This window comes from Lissotriton helveticus, chromosome 8 (assembly GCF_964261635.1).
Source record: "Lissotriton helveticus chromosome 8, aLisHel1.1, whole genome shotgun sequence".
Classification (NCBI taxonomy): domain Eukaryota; kingdom Metazoa; phylum Chordata; class Amphibia; order Caudata; family Salamandridae; genus Lissotriton; species Lissotriton helveticus.
Genome location: NC_136069.1, coordinates 605,289,698 through 605,315,967, shown reverse-complemented (window position 1 = coordinate 605,315,967; position 26,270 = coordinate 605,289,698).

Here is a 26,270-nt window from a genome sequence, read left to right as displayed (position 1 = left end):
ACATATATACAATGACTAATCGTACTCAACTGGTGCTTCTAAATACGCCTACCCCGGTGTACCTGACCTAAGCCTAATACGTGGGAAGGAGTAAGTAAGTAGCAGTTTAAGTTAAGTTTGTTTTGCCAAGAATCTGACTCAAGAATTCTCTTTAAGGGTTTAGTCAGTTCAGTACCTTGGTAATAGAAAGCAGGAGGGCTGGTATCTCTCTCTCTGGACTCGATATCCCAGGCACCCGCAAGTGTAGGCTGGAAACGCCGGAGCTGGATTTTCTCGGCAGGAGAAAAGACAGCGTCTTTCTCAGCGCGTCAAAAGGGAGGGGCAGCGTCCGTGGGCTCTCGCATCAGCTGGGCTCTCGGGCAAGTAGATAGTTGCTCCAAAATCACCACCGTGTGTTTGCTTAAGGCAACGTTGGTATATTTATACCTGAAAGGTGCCGGGTTTGACGTAAGGCTGGACATAAGACGTCAATAAAGATGTCACTAAGAACTGGCCATTCTTACAGTGCTTTACAGGAGTTCTAGGACGAAATCAAAACAAAGGCAAGGGGGATTTCCCAGGTTGCTGGAGGCTTGGTTTAGTTTAGAGAACTCAGAGTGCTTTCTAGGGGGCTGGAGGAGTAGTCTTGCTTAATGTGACAGCATGTGCTACGACTGAATTATGAATAGGGTTTTTATGCCGTTGTATGGATATTATTGATTTATAACCGGACAAGGGCATAAAATAGAAATATCGATTCAGGTCCCTAGATAAACACACTACACTCTCTCCTGTTCCTTTTTAAGCGTATAGAATCTCTTCTTTTCCCTCAAGTATTTCTTTCTCTTGTGTAACATGCAACTGATCTTCAACAACAGTATCACAAAGACTATAACTAATAAAGGTGTAAGTATTTTGCCAAGAATTGAACCACCAATCTCTTGAAACCAGGTTTTGATTGCTTGAAATCTCTTGCTCAGACGTTCCGAAAAATCATCCTCTTCTAAGGGTACAATTTCTGATTGCAACTCAGTGATGTTTTTGATATACATCTCAATATTCTGACTCTGATCAGGAATATAGGTACAGCAGTGTTGGACATGTAAAATGCCACAAACTCCTCCCTCTTTTGCAAGCAGAATGTCTAAAGCAAGACGATTCTGCATTACCATGGTCCGTATGGCAATGAGCTCAGTATCCACTAATTGAAAGCCACTTGCTGTATCAGTTCACAACCTGTCAACAATTGTGGACAATTTTCTAATTCTTCCTGCATTCAGGGTTATACCCACTAAAGGTATTACTGCTTGAAATATGTCTCCCAAAATTTCAATGAAACTCTCTCTTTTGAATCTGATTAGATGATTGCTGATTTCAAATGAACCTTCTGCATTCCTGTCAACATGAAATATTTTTGGAAAAACTAATCCAACAAAACACGTCCCATACCAATGGTCTGGGAGGTTATAATAAGCTTTGTCTCCGCACACAAAATAAATGCCAGGGAAGATTGGATCCTTGCCACCTTTAAATCCCCAACCCCCCATGATTTGATAATTATCCTCACAATGACTCGCTCCTACAAAATTATTATCAAACAGAGTGTTATCTCTCCTGATACAGAATTTCCCACTAATTGGTTTGTCGATGTGGATTGCAACATTTTCAAATGTTTTGCCATTAAGTTTTTCATCCTCTGACTGCCAGAACTTAGATTTGGTCTGTTTTAACATCTCATTTCTTTTATAAATTGCTCTTCTCTCCTCAACTAAATACAGGAAAGACTTTTCCTCAGATCTCAATTTACATGTCAAATTGTTTTTAAAAGCATACTCATAGGGGAGTTCATTTGTCACAATGAAGAATTCCCTCATCTGTTTGGCTTGCTCGTGCTTATTTAGACTTTTCTCAATTTTCAGGTTTGCAAAAATCTCGTCGTAATTTGAATAATAATATTCCAACTGACCAGTCTGATAAAATAAACTAGCTATTACACTACAGGTTATGCCATAAGTAAGAGGAAGCATATTATAGGTAACTCCCTCCGAAACAGAAGCAGGCAATTTCACGCATAAGCTATTACACTACAGGTTATGCCATAAGTAAGAGGAAGCATATTATAGGTAACTCCCTCCGAAACAGAAGCAGGCAATTTCACGCATATATAACAATCCTTAACTTCCATGACCTTTACATACTCAGCCAGGAGTCTTGAAAAAGTATTACTAGAAAAATCACCAACAGATCTATCTTGTTGAATCTCTGGATTGTGATCAATAACTCTGTTAGTTTTGCCTGTTGCACTATGTTTTTCTTGTTTAACTGAAGCTTTGCTTGTCATCTTGACCTTATACATTTCCTTGTCAATTCCAAAAGGGAAAATGACAGCTAAAACTAACCAAAGCAAGATTATTAGGACCACACAAATCAAAGACATTTTACAACATCTTCTAAAAATGGAACATCTTGGATTGTTATTAATAAAAACGTAAGGCATTTTCACTCTGTTATCGAAGCCTTGCAAAGAAAACAAAAATCAAAAATTTTAAATTTCTAATTTCTAACACCCCCCCTTTTTTTAATTTTTTTTTTTTAGAAAATCCCACTTTCTAACAGCTTTTCTTCGACCTTGCGTCTCACAACAATGTGTTTTTCCAGCTAACACAATTTCTTCGACCTTGTGTCACCCTAACACAATTTCTTCAGCCTTATGCCAAAAACAGAAACCCTAAAAAAAAAAAATCTTTTTGAAGACATTTCAATCGTTGTCATTATTGTCCCCTATCTCCTCCTGACTACTGCTGCTGATTTCCACTACGGGTGGAATTATTATGTAGGTCCATTCAGGTGACTTGTACTTTTGGTTTGGTTTCACAATTCTTTTTGCCTTACTACTAATGACTTCAATTTTCTTCCCTGTTTCAGTTTTCTTTTCAGGATCAGCTTTTTGACTTGTTATCTCGTTAACCTGCTCTTTTGATCTGTTTACCAGCTTGAATTTCAGGCCTTCATTTTCTCTTGGCCAGTTATCACCTTTTCTCAGCAGTTTCTTCTTTGGCTCAGTCACATTACAATCTGCTCTCCAAGCTCTTTTTCTGAATATTCTTATATCAGATTCTTCATCACTCTCTTCAGATTCTGTATCTGATACTTGAAATTTGTATTTATGATTTTCTTTACTCAGCAGCTTCACTCCGTTAGGAACATCATCTTTATAACTGGTACTTGGTAATTCGTCTTCTTCTTTAATTACCTTCAACTTCCCAGTTTCAGATTTTCCGTACCTGCTTTTAGAGCTTCTTTTCTGCTTTTCAATACTCTCCTGGTCTTGAATCACAACTTGATCAGACTCTTCTTCTGCTTCTTTTTCTAGCACATTTTCATCATCTTCAGAGTCTAATGTCACAATTTCCAAGTCTTTTTCATTTAATGCTTGATTCGCATTTGAACATTCCAGATGTCGACCTTCTTGGCGAGCTTAAGGATCTGGATTTTTCTCAGGTTCTTCTTCAGGATCTGAATCAGCAGTGGTGTCACTTTCTTCATCAGGATTTTCAGGCGGAGGTACACGAATGGTATGACTTGCGTGAATCCACCTCTTCAAACCCTTGCATTTCACTGCAATTGTTGTGACTAGAATAACTTGCCTTGCTTTTTGCCACCTGGGTACTAGACAGTTTCTTCTTTGATGAACTTTTGTCCTCACCCAGTCACCTGGTAACAGATCATGTGCTTGCTCTTTTTCTCTTGTTTGCACTTCAGTTCCCACCTGATGGAACACAGAAGTCACGACGTCAGACATATTTTTGCAAGAGTGCATAATGACGCTATCATTTATTGTCATCAGCTTTCCTACTGGAATAAATGCTTGTCTCATGACTCTGCCCATGATGATGTCATGTGGGCTTAGACCTGTCTTTTTATCAGGAGTACTTCTTAGTGACATCAAAACAAGAGGTAGTGCATCAGTCCACTTCATACCTGTTGTAGTGTAGTTCCTATTATCCCAATAGGCTCTGCGCATTGGAATAATACCTTCAATAGTATAGGCCTAGACCAGACGGTAACTAGGTCTACTACTGTCGATATTAGACTTAAAGTTTTGGGTTTGCCAGCTAGCTCAGAGTTCACTAGAAACTTTCTCGAATAGGCAAGGAGGAGTTGAACCTCCCTGGATAGACAAGAAGGGATTTAGTTTCTGACAACCATAGAACATGACAACTTTGCTCTCCCCTAATCAAGAGTGTATCTCTAGAGTCGTGTGAAAACAAAAGGCAATTTATTTTACTCAGTCAGTACGTGCATTCTTAGTTTCACCAGATTGTAGAGAAAAGGAAGAGACAGGCGTGTTCAATAAAAGATGTTATTTATTGATCAGTCTCTTTTCTCATACAAGAGAAATGGATCGATATTATTGCAATACTTATGGTTAAGTAAAGTGCATACATTAAAAGCAGAAGTATAAAATAATACTGTAAAAACATTGATATGGTTTCTAAGCCATATGAAGGTTTAAAATGAATAAAATAGATACATACACATACACATTTGACTAATCGTACTCAACTGATGTTTCTAGCTACGCCTACCCCGTGTACCTGACCTAAGCCTAATACATGGGCGGGGATAGAAAGTTACAGTTTAAGTTAATTTTGTTTTGCCAAGTGACTGACTAAAGAATTCTCTGCGAGGGGTTATTCAGTTCTGTACCTGGAATCTAGGATGAATGAGGGATGGTATCTCTCGTCTCTGGTCTCGATATTCCAGGCTGCCTGCGAGGGCTACCCGGAAGCGCCGGAGCTGGATTTCTCGGCAGGAGAAAGGCAGCGTGTCGTTCTCAGCGCGTCAGGAAAGGCGGGGCTGCGCCAGCGGGGTCTGCTCTGCTCTGGGCTTCGGCAAGTCTGGCTGCTCCGATCTCGTCACCACCGCGTGTGTTTGCATAGGGCAATATCGGTAATATTTATACCTTTAAGGTGCCGAGATTGACGTAAGGATGGACATAGATACGTCAATAAGGATGTCATACGACTTGGTCGTTAGCACATTCTTTTGCTGAAGTTCTCGATGAAATCAAAACAATGGCCGCAGGGTTTTTCCCAGGTTGTCATAGGTTTGATTTGTTTTGAGAACTCCGTATGCCTTATCAGGGGCTGGAGGAATATCGCTTGTCTAATTAGATGGCAAGCGTTATGACCTAATCAGATAACACGTTCCTGTGCCGTAGTGTGGCTTATCAGATAACGGTTCCTGCATCATGGGGGTTTTCAGCATCATGGGCTGGCTGCTAGTTAACTTGTTAACCAGAATAGGGTCAGGAATAGGGGGATCGATACAGAACCCATAGGAATACATCACACCCACTCCACGCTAACTATGGACATATTTACTAATCTAGGCATAGTAAAACATACTGTAGAGTATAGTGTATACCTTACCACCCCAAAATACATAAATGCATTTTGAAATTATCTAATATACGGAAAAAGTCACATGTATTATATGCACTCAAGCTATAGAATAATGCTAAAGTAATCACGCATTTATATATATTATTGCTAATTGGTATATGAGAATTTACACATGAAATGGCTCTTAATACAGAAAAAAGGTTCGAGACCATTTCATCACAGAATAAAATAATTATGAACATACCAGCGGGCAGCTAATGTCTATAAAGTATCTAAAATTAGAAATTTTAGTTCTCTAAGAATAGTTCTTACTTTAAGCAGAAGATAAGTGTCCCGAAAAATTCGTAAAAATATTTTGGGGCTGCTGAAAAAAATTGCTGTCCGTGAACTGGAGGGAAATTTGTTCATGGTATTTTGTTATTCTAGTTGAAGGCCAAATTCAGGGAACGCCGTGTGCGAGCTTGCTCAAAAGTCTCTATTTCTGCTCTGGTGAGAACATCATATCATTTAGACTGTCGAAAAAGCTGTCAACAGCTTCCTGGGAGAGTTCCACTAACTCGGAAAAAGGTGTAACCATGCATTCGTGCGCATGATTGTCTCCATTGACGTTCTGATTTGGATTGCTGACAGAAGGTCGTACCTGATCGATGCTGCTTTCATCTTGAACTTCACTACCCCTTAATCGTAGTGGTGAAGCTTCCACGAATGCCGTCATCAGGATTGGTAGCCGTTGAGGGCAGCACAAAGCATGAGCCTTTATTGGACTCAACAATGTTTCTGCATCCATTGGCGCATCCGATTGTAGCGTCAGACAGGTGTCTAACACGCATTCTTCTCCGCATAGCAGGCACCTTAATACAGGTAAAACACATCGATGCCACATTGGTCGAAATGAAAGAAACCAAGTCATGTTCAGGTCTCTAAGCCGGGATAGTCCCAGGATTTTTGATATCCGGTCCCGGTATCCAATGGCTCGGATTGTTTCTTCCCTTGTCGCAGGTGTTTTGTCTGTGACACGGTTTGCCATAACGAAATATAAGGACTAAGAATAGGATTCCTGCAATTAGTCCCAAAATGAGGGGAAGTCCGCCAAAAATCGAATGGACGAAATCTGGAAAAATGCCCAGTATGGCTTTGAATGGTGTTAATGCCATCGAGAATACTGTCTTAAATACCTTTGAGACTCCACTGGTATCAGAAATATTTAAGATTTCATTCAGGATTTCTGCGAAATGTATGGGGGAATTAGTTGATAATAAGGAGTGAATCTCTGCAGTCGTCCTTGCGACTAGGAGATCATACGTTTCTTTTGATGACGTGAGTCTGGTCGGCGTCTGAAGAAGCACTGTTTTCATTCTGCTTAAAGTATCTATTCGAATAGAAGTAATTTTCAAGCTGGGCCATGCCCTTGCCTCCCTGTCTGGAAAGGAGCTGGGGAACAATGAGTGTCCACAGCACTTGACCTTCGCAGTCGTAGTTACGAGATAAGGAGTCCCGGGCATAAGACTACAACATCTGCGATCTACAATTAGAATGTAACTCCCATTGTAGAGTCTTTGAAAGAATGGTTCTATCTCTGTTGCAGGTGCGCCTTGCTGGTGACATGAAAGGTTATTTGAGTTCCCTTCACAGGCTCCATGCAAACTAATTCCATTACACAGAAGTGTACCGCTTAGTGACATCGCACAATTATTGCCACTAAGAAACACTTTCTGTCCTTTATTACTGACACATGCATGTGAATAGGGCAAGTTCCATGTTGTCTTAATGTACCCTTTTCCTAATTTTTCGTACATGCCAGCCTGTATATATTTTTGGCAGTATTGAAACCTGAAGGTTGATATTGGAATATTAATTATCCCATGTATTATCCATTCACTGACAGGTCGTTCTGACATTGTCACTGGTAATCTTTAGAGTTTCTCAATGCTCAGGATTGTATAATCAGCACCCTTTTGTGCCATACTGATTTGTTTATCAGTAAGGTTAAAGATATTGAATAGTTGATTAAAAGCCAAGGCACATAGCCTGAACGCAGATTTTTTAACGTCCAGCCAAGCTGTACAATAGAACGCAATTGAGACTGACCGTGTTGTAACAACAGTAAGTCTTGCGATATTATGTCGATTGCTGAAGACACAATGCTGTACAGAGAAAAAATTCTGGAGGACAGAGTCATTAACCCATTGTCCACTACAGAAAGTGATTTTTCCAAATTAATACGGTCAATTTCCCGTATTCTTTCTGCTGTTTCAATTTGAGTCACCTTCCAGGCCTCGTTGTATGCTGCATATACAGAGGCTGCTATGAAACGTTTTTGACGCTGTTTGTGCGGTCCCATAATGAAATCACGCAAGTCAGCACCATCAGTAAGTAAAGTTAGGTGTTGCATAATTTCTGCCAGTGTGGAAGTTTGTAGCCATTGAAGGCATAATTTGCCCACACTGTAGGTGGTTATTATCCCTGGGTGTTGTCTTTGGGGATATCTAGGGTCTGGCCTGGTCAGTTTGAACCCCTGTGTTTTGTTCAGGAATCTGTCTTGACAGTTATTAGTATCTGTGGGCCAGATCAACCACTGTTTCCAATCAGGATGTGTTCTGTTTTGGTTTAATACATAATTTACGTCTATCTCTTCATCTGTAGAGTTATTGCTGTACATTGTTGGTTTTGGAATAGACGGTTTATTTAAGTCTTTGATTTTGGCTAGGCCAAGACAGGTAGTTTGTTGAACAGTGTCATTTAAAAATATAATTTGTTCTGGGATCATGCAGGCTCTAAACAAAGATTCTAAACCTTGTACTTGCCATTCTTTTGTACCCCAAACACTTTTTACTTCAAAATTTTTGTCCCAATAATCAAAACCAAAAGTATTCATGTGTTCAAAGAATGAGTCTGAATATATCAATTTTGTGTTTGTTATCATGGTCTTTGTCCCTGTCTTATTTGACAATTTGAAATAAAATGTTTCAGCATTACTTGTGTTAAAACCTGAAAAGTATGAATATTTGTCATAAAAGGTTCTTGAGCTTCCTTTTGGAGGGGTTGCACAATGTTCCCATTGATTATAATTTAAAACATTTCTAGGTTGTGCAGATCAATGTAGAAAATGGTTACCATAGTGGTTGTAGCAGTACACACTATCATAATTTGTAGAACCCTGCAAATAATCATGTTTGGTAAATTTAGCAGACATCACTAAGTCAGACATCATATTATTTATACTTTCAAAGTCCCAATCATCAGCAAATGAGCTTGGTTTTACAAAGTCACTCAATGAGATCTTGATTTGGTGTGGATATTTCAGGATTTCGACTGGACCATAGATTTCGTAGTCAGTGTTGTCCCATGCTACCCCACCCGGTATAGGATTGGCTGTGAAGTTGACTGAAGAAAGTTCTCTTTTCTCGACGTGTGAAGATGTGTGTGGTTTGAGGATCAAGTTGATTTTCTGACTTGCTGTGTCCATTTTAGCATATTTTCCCTCAATGAAGCGTCCCAAAGTTAGTACCATGATGAGCCAAAGTATGAGGATAAATGCACCAAAACCCACCCAAAATTCAATCCATGGAGAAATTAGATATGTTTCTTTCAGTTGTTTCAAAAGTACTTTAACTTTATCTTTAAAGGTTTTTGTTGATGGCTGTGTTTTTGATTCAGTGAAGCCTTCAGAGGAATCATCGAAGTTTATGAAGTAGCCGGATGCAGTTCTGTCAATTGTTCCAATTGCTTCAGGATTACTGTTTCTTGCATAGTCGCTTGTTACTTCATTATAGATTGGTGTGTCTCTGCTAAATGTTTTTATTTGGGTTTTCAGAGGTCTAAGTTCCATTGCATTGTTGCATAGTCCTTGTTGTAGTTCTGTAGGCGTTTCGAATGTGATTAGCCTCTTAGATTGAACCTCTGTGTTTGTAGCAAATCTTGGTGTTCTACTACTTATCGGGAGTCCACTTGGCCTACTATTGGTTATCGGCCACATGATTGTGGTTTTACCAGGTCGATTGATACAACTCGGTTCTCCTTTTTACCAGCAAGCGGCGGTAGTACTACTGATCTTGTCCCGTTGATAGACAAGACAGGAACTGCTTTTCTGTAAGAAGGCCCAAATTCCTTCTTTACCGCGATCTTTTCTCTGACTAGATCCCCGACTTTTGGAATCCAGACAGGTCTTGCTGGGACTGGTGGTGGTTCTTCAGTGGTTGTTGGCTGCTGTTTCAACTTTATGTTGCTCAGGTCTTTTCTTATTTCGTTTAAGTCCTGCAAAATAGCCAAACGATCTTTGATATCAAAGCTTTTTTCCTTCACCACTGAAGTCTGACTGTCGAGGTCGAAGACTAACATCCTAGTTCCAAATAATAATTCGTACGGACTGAATCCCTTCAGAGAATTTCTTGGCAAGTTATTTAGACTACGTTGGACACGTATTAGATGTTTGACCCACCCAGTTCCCGAACCTAATATCCTTTCCGTTATAGATTGCTTTCTGCCTTGGTTTTTTCTTTACACCATCCCGTATCCCTCAGGAAGGAAGTGAGAAGAATCCCGCTATGCTATGCTCATTTGGCCATTTTTCCCCTCAGGCTTAAAAGCTAAAGTGAAAACATCGGTCAAACGTAGCATGCTCCTAGCGTATATGCCATTTAGACTCGCAAATCTCTGTATAACAGTCCAGACGTCAGCCGAGTGCTGGGGATCTACATTATAAGTGGAAACTAGCCTGTATATGTTAATCGGACGCTTTGTTTTTTACTGTTGATTCTTTCTGGAGTGAAACAACACGGTATTACACCGTTTCTCTCCCCACTGCGATTTCTGTTACAGTTTGGGCAGTTCTTTACAAACATGGTATGATGCAGGCTCATGCCTGGCCACCAGTACCTTGATTGTACTTCTTCCAGAGAATCTTTTAGTTTGAGGTGTCTGAGACCCTCGCCCATATGTGCGTCTGCAATTAACAAGGTTCTCCTGTCCATGTTTGGAATCACTCTATCCCCCACTCCAGGGATTCGAGCAAAAGGGACGGAGTTTGCATCGATTATGTATGTATAATTGAGTGGATAGTTGATCGGTAGCGCTGAGCAGTCGCCTTTTGATGACGTTTTCACCGCCAGCACTGTTTCACCGTCAATATACTTCACTGTACGCTTTTTTCGACCTACGGAAGCCGATTTAGTTGCTACCGCTGTGGCTGTTTCAGCCAATGAACTCCCTGCAACGTGAACGCCATCACGCTGATGACTCAGTGAGTGTGTCACGTGAGTCTTTGGTAGTTCTTTTTGTAAAAGAGCTATTTGTTCCCAAAGCAATTTTTGCTTTATTGTTGCACCTGTGTCATCTTTGTAACCGTTTTGAATCCATGTCTGCAAATCCTTGTTATATGATTTGACGCAGTAATATGAATCAGACACTATAAGTGTCGGGAATTCGCGATCCGCATTATCTAGCGCCATTTTTAATGCTAATATTTCAGTCTGTTGTTCTGAATTAGTTTCTACTGAGTGTGTTTTTGTTAATAGAGGTCTTAGTTTACCTCCGCGCCACACTTCTTTTGTAATCTCACATGTGGGGTTGTATGCTTGTTCTCCCCAAACGGAGGGTTGAGCATGTCCGTCTGTATAGATTACACAGGCGTATTCTCGTAAGGGCAGAATGTCGATTGGCAGAGGGAATGTTCTTTCATATTCTAGATTTTTTAATTCTTTTAATTCTGGATCAAAATAGTAGTATACTTTGTCTGTTGTTATTGAATTCACCCATTGTATCCATTCCGGATTCAATGTTGTTGTTGGTAAATTACACGGTGTTGTTAGTGCCTCAAAGGCTGGTTCTGCTGTTCTGACTGTGATATGTCTACCGTTAGCTTTGTCTTTTTCTCTGGCTATTACGGTTTGAACTGCATGAACAATGTTTTCTTTAATACTGAACTTCTTTTCAGCTTCTGTGTACAAGTGTGATTTGAATGCAATTGGTACCTTTTCTCCCTCATTAGAGGTCAGGTATGTGAATCCGCATCTTCCTGGGATGACTCGAATCACAAGATTGCGTGTGTTATCACGTGTTTCTAGTTTTGTTTTAATTAACATGTCTGTTTGTAAAGATCTCAGAATTTCTGTGTGTATTTGAGTCCAATTGGTTCTTTTAAAATCTGGTTTTATTAGATCATAAAGGGGTTTGACCCTTTCTGCGTAATTTGCAATGTATGTTGTTCCGAAATTTAGGAAGCCTAGAATTGACTGTAGGTTTTTTAGTGTTCTAGGTGCTTGGAGTACGGCACATTTCTCTAGGAAATTGTCAGCCAGGCTTTTGCCTTCACTTGATAATTCATATCCTAAGAACAGGACTGTCAGATGGGCAATTCTGGATTTTTTAAAGTTGAATTTGTAACCCTCTGCTGCGAACCCAAGTATTATGGTGTTCACTCTCTTCAAGTGAGTATCCAAGTCATCGTCTGTTAGGTATATGTCGTCGACATAAGATAATGCTTCGTCATCATATGTTTGTAGCAATTCTGTTACTCTCGCTGAGAATACCCCTGGGCTGTTCTTGTACCCCTGGGCTAACCGACAGAATTGTTTTTGAGTGCCATTTATTGAGAACGCAGACAAATATCTGCTCTCTGGTGCTATGTTTTGACAAAAGAATCCATTAGAGATGTCTAATGTTGTTTTGTATTTTTTGCGCACTTTGTTATTCATTAGTGCAGCACTATGCGAGTTTTGCACTGCAAAAGTTTTGCAACATGAGTTAAGGTGTCGGTAATCCAAAACTAGACGATATGAATTGTCTGGTTTGGAGACCGGAAACAAAGGGTTGTTCATTTGTGAGGTGCAAGTTTCAATCACCCCCTGGTATTCTAATTGATCTAGGATTTCTTTTACCTGTTTTTTAGCTTCTTGCTTAATTGGGTACTGCCTTTGTGCAGTAGGTTGTGATTTTAACTGGATTTTGTGAGGAGGAGAGTCCTCATCCCATCCTACATGATTTTTATATAAAGCAGGAGCTAGAGCTACTGCCCACTTTCTGGCAAGTGTGTATTTTTTATGAATTGGGATATGATTTGAGAAGGCAGGCATAATTATTTCTTCGCCATGAGGGCAGTCCCTGACAAACTCTGGTGGCCAGTCTTTTTCAGCTAGAAGGATGTCATAGCCCTTGGAGAGATTATCCCAAAATAGTCCCCTTATTTTTCTAGTCTTATCCCCTTCTATACGTAATGTTATTTCATATATTTTATGAGGTTTGCTAACTCTGGTGTCTGCAGTTTCCACTTGAAGATATTCATTCGTGTCCACTGTCTCCAGATGATTCATAAGGACTTTGCGAGCTATGCTCACTTCTGCTGCGCTGTCTAGCATTGTCTGAGCCCATTCTCCGTTTTTCAGTTGTGTCCTCAGAATTCTCGGCATTGTTAACTACTTTAATGCTGGCTACCTTCTTTTTTGGAAATTGTAATTTCTTTTTTAGATGAGCAGGTTCCTTGTCTTTGGACTTGGCGTGCTCTTCTCTTTGTTCTGATCGTCCTCTTCTTTCCGATTTCTGCGAGGAAGTCTGAAAAGATTGAGAGGGACGTGTATCAATGTCTTGATATCTATCAGGCTTCTTTATATTATCCCTATTTCTAAGGTTATATCTTTTCTCAGAGGGGTCACTTTGGGGTGACCTGTGTCTTTGGTTCGGAGACTTTTCTCTTCGCCGAGGAGACCTTCCTCTGGACTGGAATTTCTTTTCTTTAGGATTGGATTGTTTGTTTCCATCCCAGCTCTTTTTTTGTGCTGTTGATTTATTATTAAAAAACATTTTTTCAGGACTTTCAATCAGTTGTGGTTTTACTGGTATTCCACCTAAACTATCTCTACCTAGTTCCTCATAGGATTTTTCTATGATTCTGGCAATTTCAGCTGGTTGGTCTGCTATATCTGTCTCTTTTAACCTCTGGCGGATCGCCACGTTTGCTGCTTCTCCCTTTATGTTGGCTAATAATATAGCCGAGACCTGCTTGAAGTCTTTTAGTAATTTCATACCAAGAGTTAAAGCGGGTTCTGGACCGTATTCGTCTTGAATTTGTTTTAGCACATCTGGTATTACCGAAATGGATGGAACACTGTGCGTTTTTGTGTAGATGGAAGCAAAGACTGTACCCCAAGTGTCACAGTCCTCCACGTGTGGTGCGATTCCCATTGGAAGGCAGATAGTCAGAATCCTGTGTTTTTCTAACGGGGTGGTGTCTGGAAACACCGCCTCTATTTGGGTGATTTTCTGTGCTAGCCAGAATGGTATTTGTTCCCGTTTAGCCGGTACTTTACCTAGGCAGGACTGTATGTTCTGTGGTGTAATTTTATTTGTGTTCCCCTGGTGAGGGGTCAGCTGTGGAATTTTAATTGCTGGTTGGATTGTTGAAGTCCGCATCACATATTGGACTAATTGTCTATGTATTTTTATTAATTGTTTTAGCTGTGTTAAAAGCTCTGGTGTAGGCATTCTTTCGATGTCTGGATGTGGTATGTATCCGGCTAGGACCGGCCACGTTGCTCCTGGTTTACCTAAGGGACCGAGCCTGGAGATGTGATTATTGTGTTTTAGGGCGCCATTAAATAAGAGCAGGTGCTCTTGAAATTTAAGTGGTACTTCCACCTCCTCGAAAGGAGTGTACGTATCAGGAGGTTCCTCTATTTGGTAATAGTGGAAGTACTTTGTTACAGCATTTGCTGCTGGAAAGTTTATCCATGTGTAGAATACCTCTGTCTGCCGATATTCGTGTGCCTCAATTACAAATATGACTGTGCCACCTCTAGGTGTCAGTCCATTTTCTATAAGTTTTAAGGTTATAGATTTCCTTTTGATGACCGGGATGAGTATTATACCCGGGTCTGCTTCCTGCATAGCAGTATCAGCTTCTGCGAGTTCAGTTGCTATTCTAACTGTCTCTCTTTCATCATCACTGTCTACCATTTTACCGACAGGAAGGTTATTACTTTTGTTTGCAGATCAAGTTTCTTATGGAAACAAAGATTAGATGCACAATATTTTGGAACAGTGTATCCTTCAACGTTGACTAAACCAAGAACCAAACATAGGAGTTCCCTCCTGCGAGGTCTGGCGGATATTACCTTTCACCCACTCCAGACGTCTTTGGAGTATTATGGGAAAAAGGGGTCTGAGTGAAAAAGCACGACTGAGTTACTCTAAATGTCTTACGTTAGTTTTATCGCCTTATCCAAAGACGTTGGGCGCCATGTAGTGTAGTTCCTATTATCCCAATAGGCTCTGCGCATTGGAATAATACCTTCAATAGAATAGGCCTAGACCAGACGTTAACTAGGTCTACTACTGTCGATATTAGACTTAAAGTTTTGGGTTTGCCAGCTAGCTCAGAGTTCACTAGAAACTTTCTCGAATAGGCAAGGAGGAGTTGAACCTCCCTGGATAGACAAGAAGGGATTTAGTTTCTGACAACCATAGAACATGACAACTTTGCTCTCCCCTAATCAAGAGTGTATCTCTAGAGTCGTGTGAAAACAAAAGGCAATTTATTTTACTCAGTCAGTACGTGCATTCTTAGTTTCACCAGATTGTAGAGAAAAGGAAGAGACGGGCGTGTTCAATAAAAGATGTTATTTATTGATCAGTCTCTTTTCTCATACAAGAGAAATGGATCGATATTATTGCAATACTTATGGTTAAGTAAAGTGCATACATTAAAAGCAGAAGTATAAAATAATACTGTAAAAACATTGATATGGTTTCTAAGCCATATGAAGGTTTAAAATGAATAAAATAGATACATACACATATACATTTGACTAATCGTACTCAACTGATGTTTCTAGCTACGCCTACCCCGTGTACCTGACCTAAGCCTAATACGTGGGCGGGGATAGAAAGTTACAGTTTAAGTTAATTTTGTTTTGCCAAGTGACTGACTAAAGAATTCTCTGCGAGGGGTTATTCAGTTCTGTACCTGGAATCTAGGATGAATGAGGGATGGTATCTCTCGTCTCTGGTCTCGATATTCCAGTCTGCCTGCGAGGGCTACCCGGAAGCGCCGGAGCTGGATTTCTCGGCAGGCGAAAGGCAGCGTGTCGTTCTCAGCGCGTCAGGAAAGGCGGGGCTGCGCGAGCGGGGTCTGCTCTGCTCTGGGCTTCGGCAAGTCTGGCTGCTCCGATCTCGTCACCACCGCGTGTGTTTGCATAGGGCAATATCGGTAATATTTATACCTTTAAGGTGCCGAGATTGACGTAAGGATGGACATAGATACGTCAATAAGGATGTCATACGACTTGGTCGTTAGCACATTCTTTTGCTGAAGTTCTCGATGAAATCAAAACAATGGCCGCAGGGTTTTTCCCAGTTTGTCATAGGTTTGATTTGTTTTGAGAACTCCGTATGCCTTATCAGGGGCTGGAGGAATATCGCTTGTCTAATTAGATGGCAAGCGTTATGACCTAATCAGATAACACGTTCCTGTGCCGTAGTGTGGCTTATCAGATAACGGTTCCTGCATCATGGGGGTTTTCAGCATCATGGGCTGGCTGCTAGTTAACTTGTTAACCAGAATAGGGGGATCGATACAGAACCTATAGGAATACATCACACTGTAGCTAGACACATTTTTCCTATCCTATTTTTGATAGTACCGTTCACTTGCTCAACAACACCTGATGCTTCTGGTCTGTATGCGCAATGCAGCTTCTGCTCTATGCTCAAAGCTTCACAAACCATTTGTAACAATCTGTTTTCAAAATGTCTTCCTCGATCAGTCTCCACAGTTACCGGGAAACCGTACCTAGGTATAATTTCTCTCAAAAGTAATTTTGCAACAGTAACTGAGTCATTGTGTCTTGTAGGGAACGCTTCAACCCATCTTGAAAACAAACAGATTATCACCAACACATAGCGTAGCTTATTGTGTTGTGGCATTTCAATGAAATCCATTTGTAACCTGGTAAAAGGACCACCCTCCCGTCCTATGGTTCCCATGCTTACAACTGTTTTTCTGTTGGGGTTCATTTGTTGGCAAATCAAGCACCATTGGCAAAGAGACTCTGCAATTATCCTGAACTTTGGGTTATACCAAGTCTGCCTGAATAATCTAATCATAGAATATCTTCCAATGTGTCCCTGACCATGGTACATCCTAGCCATGTCAGCAATCATGCTGTTTGGTGAAACTGGTCTGTCATCTTTGTATAGCCAAATTCCATCTTCCTCTCGCTGTCTGCAGCCTGCTTTTAACCAAGTGTCTTTTTCCTCATCTTCTGCCTCATCTTGTAAGTCTTTTACTCCCTGCCATGTTTCAGCTACAGATGTTAGCATAAGTGAGCTCAAAATATGTTCATCATCCCTTTCCCGATTGATTGAATAATTGTTTTTCGCACAGTACCTCGCAATTTCGTCTGCATAGGCATTTCCTTTAGTGATAAAATCTTCTCCCTTTTTATGCGCTGCACATTTCACGACAGCAATTTTCTCTGGTAACTGAATGCCATCGATCAATCTCTTGATCAATTTTGCATTTCTGATGGGTGTTCCTGCAGAGGTTAAATAACCCCTTTGAGACCAGAGCTGACCATAATCATGAACAACTCCATATCCGTATTGGCTGTCAGTTATTATGGTAATTTTTAACTCCTTTGCTCTTTCACATGCACAGATCAAAGCAATCAATTCTGCTACTTGAGCTGAACGAATTCCTACGAGACATGATGCTTCAATCACAGTAGCAACTGCGCAAACAGAATATGCTGCTCTCAGAAAACCCTCCTCTGTTCTTAAACAAGAACCATCAACAAAGTAAACAAAATCTGACACAGGCAAAGGAACATGTTTAATGTCCTGCCTAGGCTTAGTGCAATATTCCAAGACATCTAAACACTCATGGTTGATGTCATTTTCATTTCTGATTTATGTTACAGTACCATCAGGCAACAATGTGGAAGGATTTAAATTCACACACCTTGCTATCGAGACATTATCTGATCCCAGAATAACTTTCTCATATTTTGTAAGCCTGTTACTGGTTAGATGCTGCGTTTTGCTTCTGGTAAGGAGAATTTCCACAGAGTGTGGTACATAGACTTTTACAGGAAATCCCATGATAATTCCCTCACTTTGCTAAAGACTCACACTAGTTGCAGCTACTGCTTTTAAGCAGCCTGGTAATGCTTTCGCAACTGGATCAAGTACTGCTGAGAAGTATGCTATAGGCTTTCTCAGTTTTCCGTGTCTCTGAATTAGAACTGATAATGCACATCCTTCCCTTTCGCTGCAGTACAGCTCAAAATCTTTTTCATAGTCTGGCATGCCTAAAGCTGGAGCTTCACATAAACTTCTTTTTAACTTTTCGTAAGCTTCCATCTCAATTTCTGTGAGTACAATTGGGTCTTTTATATCTGATTTTGTTAGTCTCTGCAGTGGTTTCGCAATTACTGAAAATCCACTAATCCATTGGCGACAATAGCCAACCATTCCTAGAAACATCCTGACCTGTCTCTGTGTTTTTGGAGGTTGCATTCCCTGAATCATTTTTATTCTTTCACTTGTCACTTGTCTAATTCCCTTTGCAATTCTGTGACCAAGGTATTTTACTTCTTGTTTGCAAAACTGTAATTTTGCAGGTGACACTTTTTGTCCCTCATCTGCTAGATGATTCAAAAGAGTAATTGTATCTGTGACACTGTTATCTCGAGTTTTTGCTGCTACAAGGAGGTCGTCAATGTACTGAACCAATGTCGATTTTCCAGGTAAATTTAGATTCTCCAAGGACTTCTTTAACAACTCATTAAAGATAGATGAACTCTCTGTTTACCCTTGAGGGATACGACACCATGCTAATGTGCGACCTTGGAACCTGAACGCAAAAATTTGCTGGCTGTCTGGATGCAATGGAACAGTAAAGAACGCATTGCAAAGGTCAATGACAGTATACCATTCTGCATCATGCGGAATTTGGTAAAGAATCACTGCTGGGTTTGGAACAACTGGGCAAAATGGAACAACTATCTGATTAACCTTTCTCAGGTCTTGAACTATTCTGTACGTTCCGTTTGGCTTTTTAATCCCCATAATCGGTGAATTACAAGGACTACTTTCAATTTCTTTTAGAACACCCTGTTTTACGAATTTGTCAATTACAGGAATGACACCTTCAATTGTTTCTGCTTTCATTTTGTATTGAGGAATGTTTGGAAAATCTATTCCCTGTTTTACTGTGATTTTAACTGGGTCTACATTTTTCATCAAACCCATCTCGCTTCCTGTCAAATCCCAAATTTCAGCTTTGACTGTCTTTTTCAGTTCTTCAGGTAAATTGTCTTTTTCAAATGCAGGAAATAATTTACTTTCCTCTGCTTCAACCATCAACATTGTCAATTTGTACAGCCCATCTTCTTCTAATGTCTGAAGCTCAATACCCTCAGGTGAGCAATATATTTTGCAGTTCATCTTACATAGGATGTCTCTTCCCAGTAAGTTCACAGGACTGCTGTTGCAAACTACAAATCTGTGTTTGTTTTTAAATTTGCCAATTTCTACCTTCACAGGCTCCATCAAATCTGTTTTAATTTGCTGATTAGCTACACCAACTGCTTGGATGCTTTCACCAGAGAGAGGCAGGTTTTCAATTTCCACTGATCTAACAGTAGAACGGGTAGTACCAGTGTCCACAAGAAAAGTGATTTCTACATCATTCACTTTACCATTTACATATGGACCAGACTGGTCAACCTCAAGAGTGGCTCCAAGCACACACTCTTCCCCCTCTCTCAGGCACCGTCATAAGTAATCCTCAGAATCACTTCCACCATTTTCTGTCATCAAAAATTGTTGAGAAACATTTGACACATTCACTCTTTGCAGTCTGATTACCTGTTCACCACCACAGAATCCTGTTTCCGAATTGTACCTCTGACCATTCACACAGTTTGGAAGGGGTGGTTGTGGAATCTGACTCTGCTGATTCGCTAACTGTCGCTGTAGCTGTTGCTGTAGATTTAACTCATTTAATTGTCGCTGTAGCTGTTGCTGCAGATTTACATCATTCTGCATCTGTGGATTTAATGATGCGTTTTAAAAATTTCTGGGCGGATTTTTACACTCACGCTTCCAGTGTCCAATTTCGCCGCAATTAAAACAAGGTAATTTTTGTTTCAGCTCTTCAATATTAACATTAAATTTTGGCTTGTTAAAATTGCCCTTAAATTTTCCTTGACCCTGACTCTGATTAAAATTGACATTTTTGTTCTCTAAATTTGCAATCTGCTGTTCAGCTACTTTCACCTGTGCCCACATTGCCTTTTCCTTAAGCTTCTTCTGCCTTGCATCTATCTCATCACTGCAGTATTTTGCTTTTCTTAGTATATCATCAACTGAGAGTGATTGCCATCCGACAATACCATTTCTAATCATATCACCAATTTCAGGTCTCAGGCCATAAACGAATCTGTAAATAAAGTGGCTCATGTCCTTTTCACTTAATTTTTCATAGCCACTATATTGTTTAAAAACCAACAGTAATCTTTCATAAAATGAATGAACTGATTCTTTTGGCTCTTGATTTGTTCTGTCTATTTTGACCCAATCTACTTCCTTCGGAGGAATTTTCCCTTTCAACCAATAAATCACTTTGTCATATAGTCCCATGACTTCTGATGATGGAGCACCTGTTGAAACATCTCGAGCAGATTCTACTTTTGGCCAACTTACAGCAATTTTACATTCTGTCCAAAGATCTGATGGGACAACAATGTCAAAGAATCCATCAAGATCAATCCACAGAACTTTCGAAACCTTTATAAATCTGTCCACCTGCCGATACCATTCCACAGGATTTTCTCTCAGCCGAGGAAAATCATTTGTGAACAGCAAAATGTCTTGTCTAGACCAGGGAACATGCACATAACCACCACCTGCTATTTCTCTCATTGGGTACTGATTAGCCAGCCTTTCTCTCTTTTCTTCCTTTCTCTTTTTTGTCCATTTCACTCTCCATTTACTCAAATCACCCAACTTTTTAATGTACACAATCAAATCTTTTATATGCACAATTCTTCCCATTGTATTAAAATTCTCAATGTCTCTTTCAGAAAATTCTAATCTGTAATGTTTTCCTAAATTTTTCTGCCTGCTCAAATCAATCTCTAATTCTGAAGCCAATTCTTCCAATTGATCATATTTTTTTTTTCCACTGTACACTTTTGCAAATGAATAACAATTCATCATCTTGATAATGCTTCAAACTGTCAGGACCAATTGTGCCAATTATTAATTCCTCTAAATCTGCTTTTAGTCTTGCTACATCAAGTTTTGCGGTTGAATCTGATTTCTCAACACTCTTTTCTGGAGATTCAGTATCTGACTCTGCATGATGAATTTTGATTAAAAGTTACATCAGGCATCATTGTTTTCTCTCGATGAATTTCAGTTAAATCTGAGTAAAATTTTTCAGCCACTTGCTGAATTTCTGTATTTAATGGAATAGTTAAACTTGGATTTCTAATTTCTCCCTGATCGAAAACAGGTTGAACAGGACCAATCGTTACTGGTACTGTCCCTGCTTCCATGCATTTAGTTAATTGTCAAATTAATTCTTCTTTTGATCGTAAATATTCTGAAGTACTTGGAGTTTTCTCATCTCTTCCAGCACCTATTAGACCTCTGGAAGGAGTCTCATTTCCCATATTTGGAGTTTCAGGAAAATTATATGCACTAGAATTAGTTTTCGTTTCTAATCTTTCAGGAGTTTCTGTATTATTCGAGTAAAATCTGGGTGATTCCTCATTAAATGGAGGTGCACTTGGAGTAGTTCCTGGAGAAACCATCGGGGTAGACCATGAACGAGCTGGTTTTAAAGGAGTCTGTTTCTTATTAGTCAAATAAATCTCTTCTAAAACTGGATCTTCTAATTCACTTTCTTCAATATTATTTTTCTTTTGGGTATTCTTTTGACCTGGTATTTCGGTAATCATCACTCTCACTGGGTATAAACCATCACACATGTCTGCCTGTCTCCAACGATGCATTCTATCCTCATGGGTTTCTCTATGAGCATTTGATTTCGGAGGTCTTGATATACCTCTCGTTGCTTCTCATTGAAGTTCAAACATCTCATCCTCCCATTCAACTAAAGCCTCAAATTGTGTAGGTCTAGGCTTCGGCACAAGAGCCATCATTTTTTCTCTTACATTTTTCAAAACTCTCATATTAAATGAACCATCTTCTGGCCATGCTAATACACCATCATTCTTGGTATATTCCATCCAAGTATCAAACCAAAAGCAGGTATGATAACCATATTCAATTCACCTTCCATACAGGCTGCAGGTGTTTTGTATTTATGAAGTAATTTTCCACCTCGTGTTTCAATTTTTTTATCAGGCGAAAATATATTTTTCAATTTCTGAAGCCATGTAAGCTTCTTTTCCTCTTTCTTGTAGAAATAACTCATGTTTTATACAAATTCGTTTAATTCAAAATGATCATAAATGTTTCCTGGATGTTCCGCAAAATCAGCCAATCCGTGCGCGAAACACACCAACAAGCCAATCAGGTTAAGCTACGTCACCACCTTGCTCAACCAATAGAATTGCTGCTTTCAGGATGAGCCAATCAGCTTACAGCTTGACTCAGTCACATAAACCAATCAGTGAACTAGCTGTGACGTATGTTAGCCAATCACAGCGCGGACCCTGTGACGTACACAGCCACTGCAGCTTCTCGTCTCTCACTCCTAGAACTCACCCCTCCTTCACAAAAACTTTTCACAGCGCCATTTTAAGAACACTTTTTCAATGAATTTCAATTAATAACAATAGAAAGAACAAACCATTTGTCTGTTTTGCTAAAATAAAGTGATAGCTTTTTCAGTCATACAGTATTCTTTGCGTGGAATAGACAACGCTATCCTCACAGAATATATATTCCTTTATAAAGTAAACCTTTACTCTACCCTTCTAACAGGTAATAACAAACTTGTTTCCCTCTGATTGCACATGAAATAGCAATTCAAAGTTTGACTCGGACGGAATTACAAAATCATTTACGCACTTTCAAACGGAAAGTTTCCCTAATCATACACACATGAAATCCTGGCAGGATTTTAACCAACCATAGAAATCCACATTCGCCAGTAAAATAAACGACGTTACCTTACCCTTCACTCAAGTTTGGATACAATTCTACTACTCTTTTCACAATGAGTTTTAAAACAGGCTCCAAGTCCCTATACTCAAAAGCTACAATTTTATAGACAATCCTCACTATACTTTCTACCTAGCACACCTAGAACCCCTAGACTTGTGTTGTACGTCCACAACACTTGTGATATATGACAATACCACTAATTTGAAACAGAACAAATGCACTGTGCAACTTCACTTGTCACACCACTCATACTATGCCGGCATAACTAGGAATTTTCACACTGCTGGAAGAAACCTTTCGACAACATATAACAACTTTGACAAACGTAACATGTTTTAGTCATGGATCCTATGTAATTACCATGTAGCATGTCCGTTACCATAGTAACCGTCACTCTGCTACCAAAGATTTGATCCAGCGCCCCAATAGAAAATATGTCATAACAACACTACCCAACTCCATAATACTCACCATTAATCATAGAACACTCACAAGGCCCATAAACTAACGTGACATATTTTTGAGCAACTGAATCATGTGACCTAATTAATAAAACCTATTCACAAATTATATATACATTTATATACAACTGCAGTATAATGAATTCACCATGGTTTTTATGAAACTCAGCATTTAATTAAGTCACTTAGGCAAATGGATCAACTGATGGTAACAAGACTGTGAAATAACAAGGCTAGCTTGTCTTTTCAAAAATCTTATTTATTAGCTATTTATTCGAAGAAAGTGCATTTTATTTAGAATCTTTTTATTCAAGCAGCATTGTTTGAGGAATTGCAAATTAGTCTGTCAGTTTCAAGCAAAATCAAATAACATGTTAAATGAAGAATAAATAATTTTCCATCACTTAAGCCCTATTTTCCCTGTCTAAAACTCATTTTGCCTAAAAGAATAAAAGGTAAAAAGTAATTTAGCCCTATTGATCCTTACGTGCTCCAAAGAGTCCGTCAGCATGTCACGCACAACTGGATTCGGAAAGCGAGAGGCGCCCTCCCTCCAAAGGGGTCAGTTTTTATACCTTTTTCCCTAACTAATCTCACTAAATGTATTCTTTCTTTCCTGCCATCCAAAGTTCTTATTGGTTGACAGACGTCAACCCACATGGTGTCATCGCCTTTCAAAGCCGGATTCAAACTTTTGTCTATAGTCTATTGTGAATGTCTGACATAATATCGACAGACAGAATATCTACATACAAAAATATCGACACAAAAATATCGAAATCAAAAATATCGAAATTATATCTACATAATGGTAAGTACAAAAATATCGAAAAAATAATATCGTAGTACAAAAATATCGAAATAAAAAATATCGTTTTTTTAAATGTATTAATAATAATGTAAAAATAATTTTAAAATACATATAATTTAACAAATATTAAATAAAAATATTAAAACATAATTAAAAAATTAAAAGTAATACATATACATTTAAAATAAATTAAAAACTTAATAATTTAATGTAATTTTTTTTTTTTAATTTCATTTAATTGATTTAAACTAAATTTAAATGTATTTTATTTTTACCCTGTACGCCTGTACCCCAAAAACCCAAAACTGACCCTGAACCCTAAAAATACCCCTGTACCCCAAAAACCCAAAACTGACCCTGAACCCTAAAAATACCCCTTTACCCAAAAACTGAAAACTGACCCTGAACCCTAAAAATACCCCTTTACCCAAGAACTGAAAACTGACCCTGAACCCTAAAAATACCCCTGTACCCCAAAAACCCAAAACTGACCCTGAACCCTAAAAATACCCCTTTACCCAAAAACTGAAAACTGACCCTGAACCCTAAAAATACCCCTTTACCCAAGAACTGAAAACTGACCCTGAACCCTAAAAATACCCTTTTACCCAAGAACTGAAAACTGACCCTGAACCCTAAAAATACCCCTTTACCCAAAAACTGAAAACTGACCCTGAACCCTAAAAATACCCCTTTACCCAAGAACTGAAAACTGACCCTGAACCCTAAAAATACCCCTTTACCCAAGAACTGAAAACTGACCCTGAACCCTAAAAATACCCTTTTACCCAAAAACTGAAAACTGACCCTGAACCCTAAAAATACCCCTTTACCCAAAAACTGAAAACTGACCCTGAACCCTAAAAATACCCCTTTACCCAAAAAATAAAAACTGACCCTGAACCCTAAAAATACCCCGTTACCCAAAAACTGAAAACTGACCCTGAACCCAAAAAATACCCCTTTACCCAAGAACTGAAAACTGACCCTGAACCCTAAAAATACTCCTTTACCCAAAATTAATTAACATTATTTAATTACCAATTAATTATTAATTAACAATAACAATAAAGTAAATATATTAGCACATTAGCTATAATTAATTTAATTTACTAATTAATATTAATGTTTCCCAAATAATTAATTAACAATAAAAAAAATTATATATATAAAAAAATTACTCTAATTAATGTAATTAACGAATTAATATTAATTAATTACCAATTAATTATCAATTAAAAATATGTACAAAATTATATTAATTAATTAACTAATTAATATTAATTAATTACCAATTAATTATTAATTAAAAATATGTACAAAATTATATTAATTAATTAACTAATTAATATTAATTAATTACCAATTAATTATTATTTAAAAATATTTACAAACATATATTAATTAATTAACTAATTAATATTAATTAATTACCAATTAATTATTAATTAAAATTATTTACAAACATATATTAATTAATTAATTATTATTAAATTACTTCCCACCCTATTCCCCTATAAACCCACAACCCGCTCTAATACTAAAACGCAAAATGTTAACAAAATTACTAATTTTCAAACATACATTTCTAAACATATTTAGCAAACATATAAACAACAAAATAAAATACATAACACTAAACAACAAAATTTCGATATTACTAACATACATACCTTAATCTCGATATTCTGTCTGTCGATATTATGGCACATCGATATACTATACCATCGATATTAAAACATCGATATTATTGTATGTCGATATTTTAATTTCGATATTTTGTCTGCCTACCGTCTATTGTCTTTCATTCACAAGTCACGCAGCTTCCTCCAAAATGAAACATTTGTAAATGACAGTCCGTGACTTCCTTAGCTTGACAATCTCTACCGGCTACCGTCCTTGGGTCTGGTCCATCAAGAGCACGAATAATACATTTCCCACCCACCTTTGCTAATTATCAACCCCTTAATAAATATTACCTAGCCAAAGCGTTTTAGAAAGAAACAGAATAAGCATCACAAATACGAAAAGACAAAACATAAGCACACGAAAATAAACACATGCCATTAATTAAAACAGCCGCAATTAATTCTGACATTACAATAGACAAGATTAGCTTATTATTTTTCACAAACAAGCATTTACAACATAAATCACATATATGAGCACACATGTTAGTCCCCATGTATTTGTGTTCTGCAGTTTTAATCTAGGTTGGTTAATAATATTCATTCCACACACATTAATATGATTAATTTTGTTATGGGAGTTTAACTTTGCGAGCTAAAACAAAATCTCGCTCCATCAGACCAAGCAGTAGCGGGAGCAAATATATGGCGGGAGGCATGCCTACCGTGCAAACTGAGGGCCTGGGGTCTCTACTCATCGCCAATCATGGCAGTGACACTAAAAGTGTGGGACACAGTGGAGCTAAAGTGGGGCCTGACAACGTTCCCCTCATCGATGTCACCAATAGTG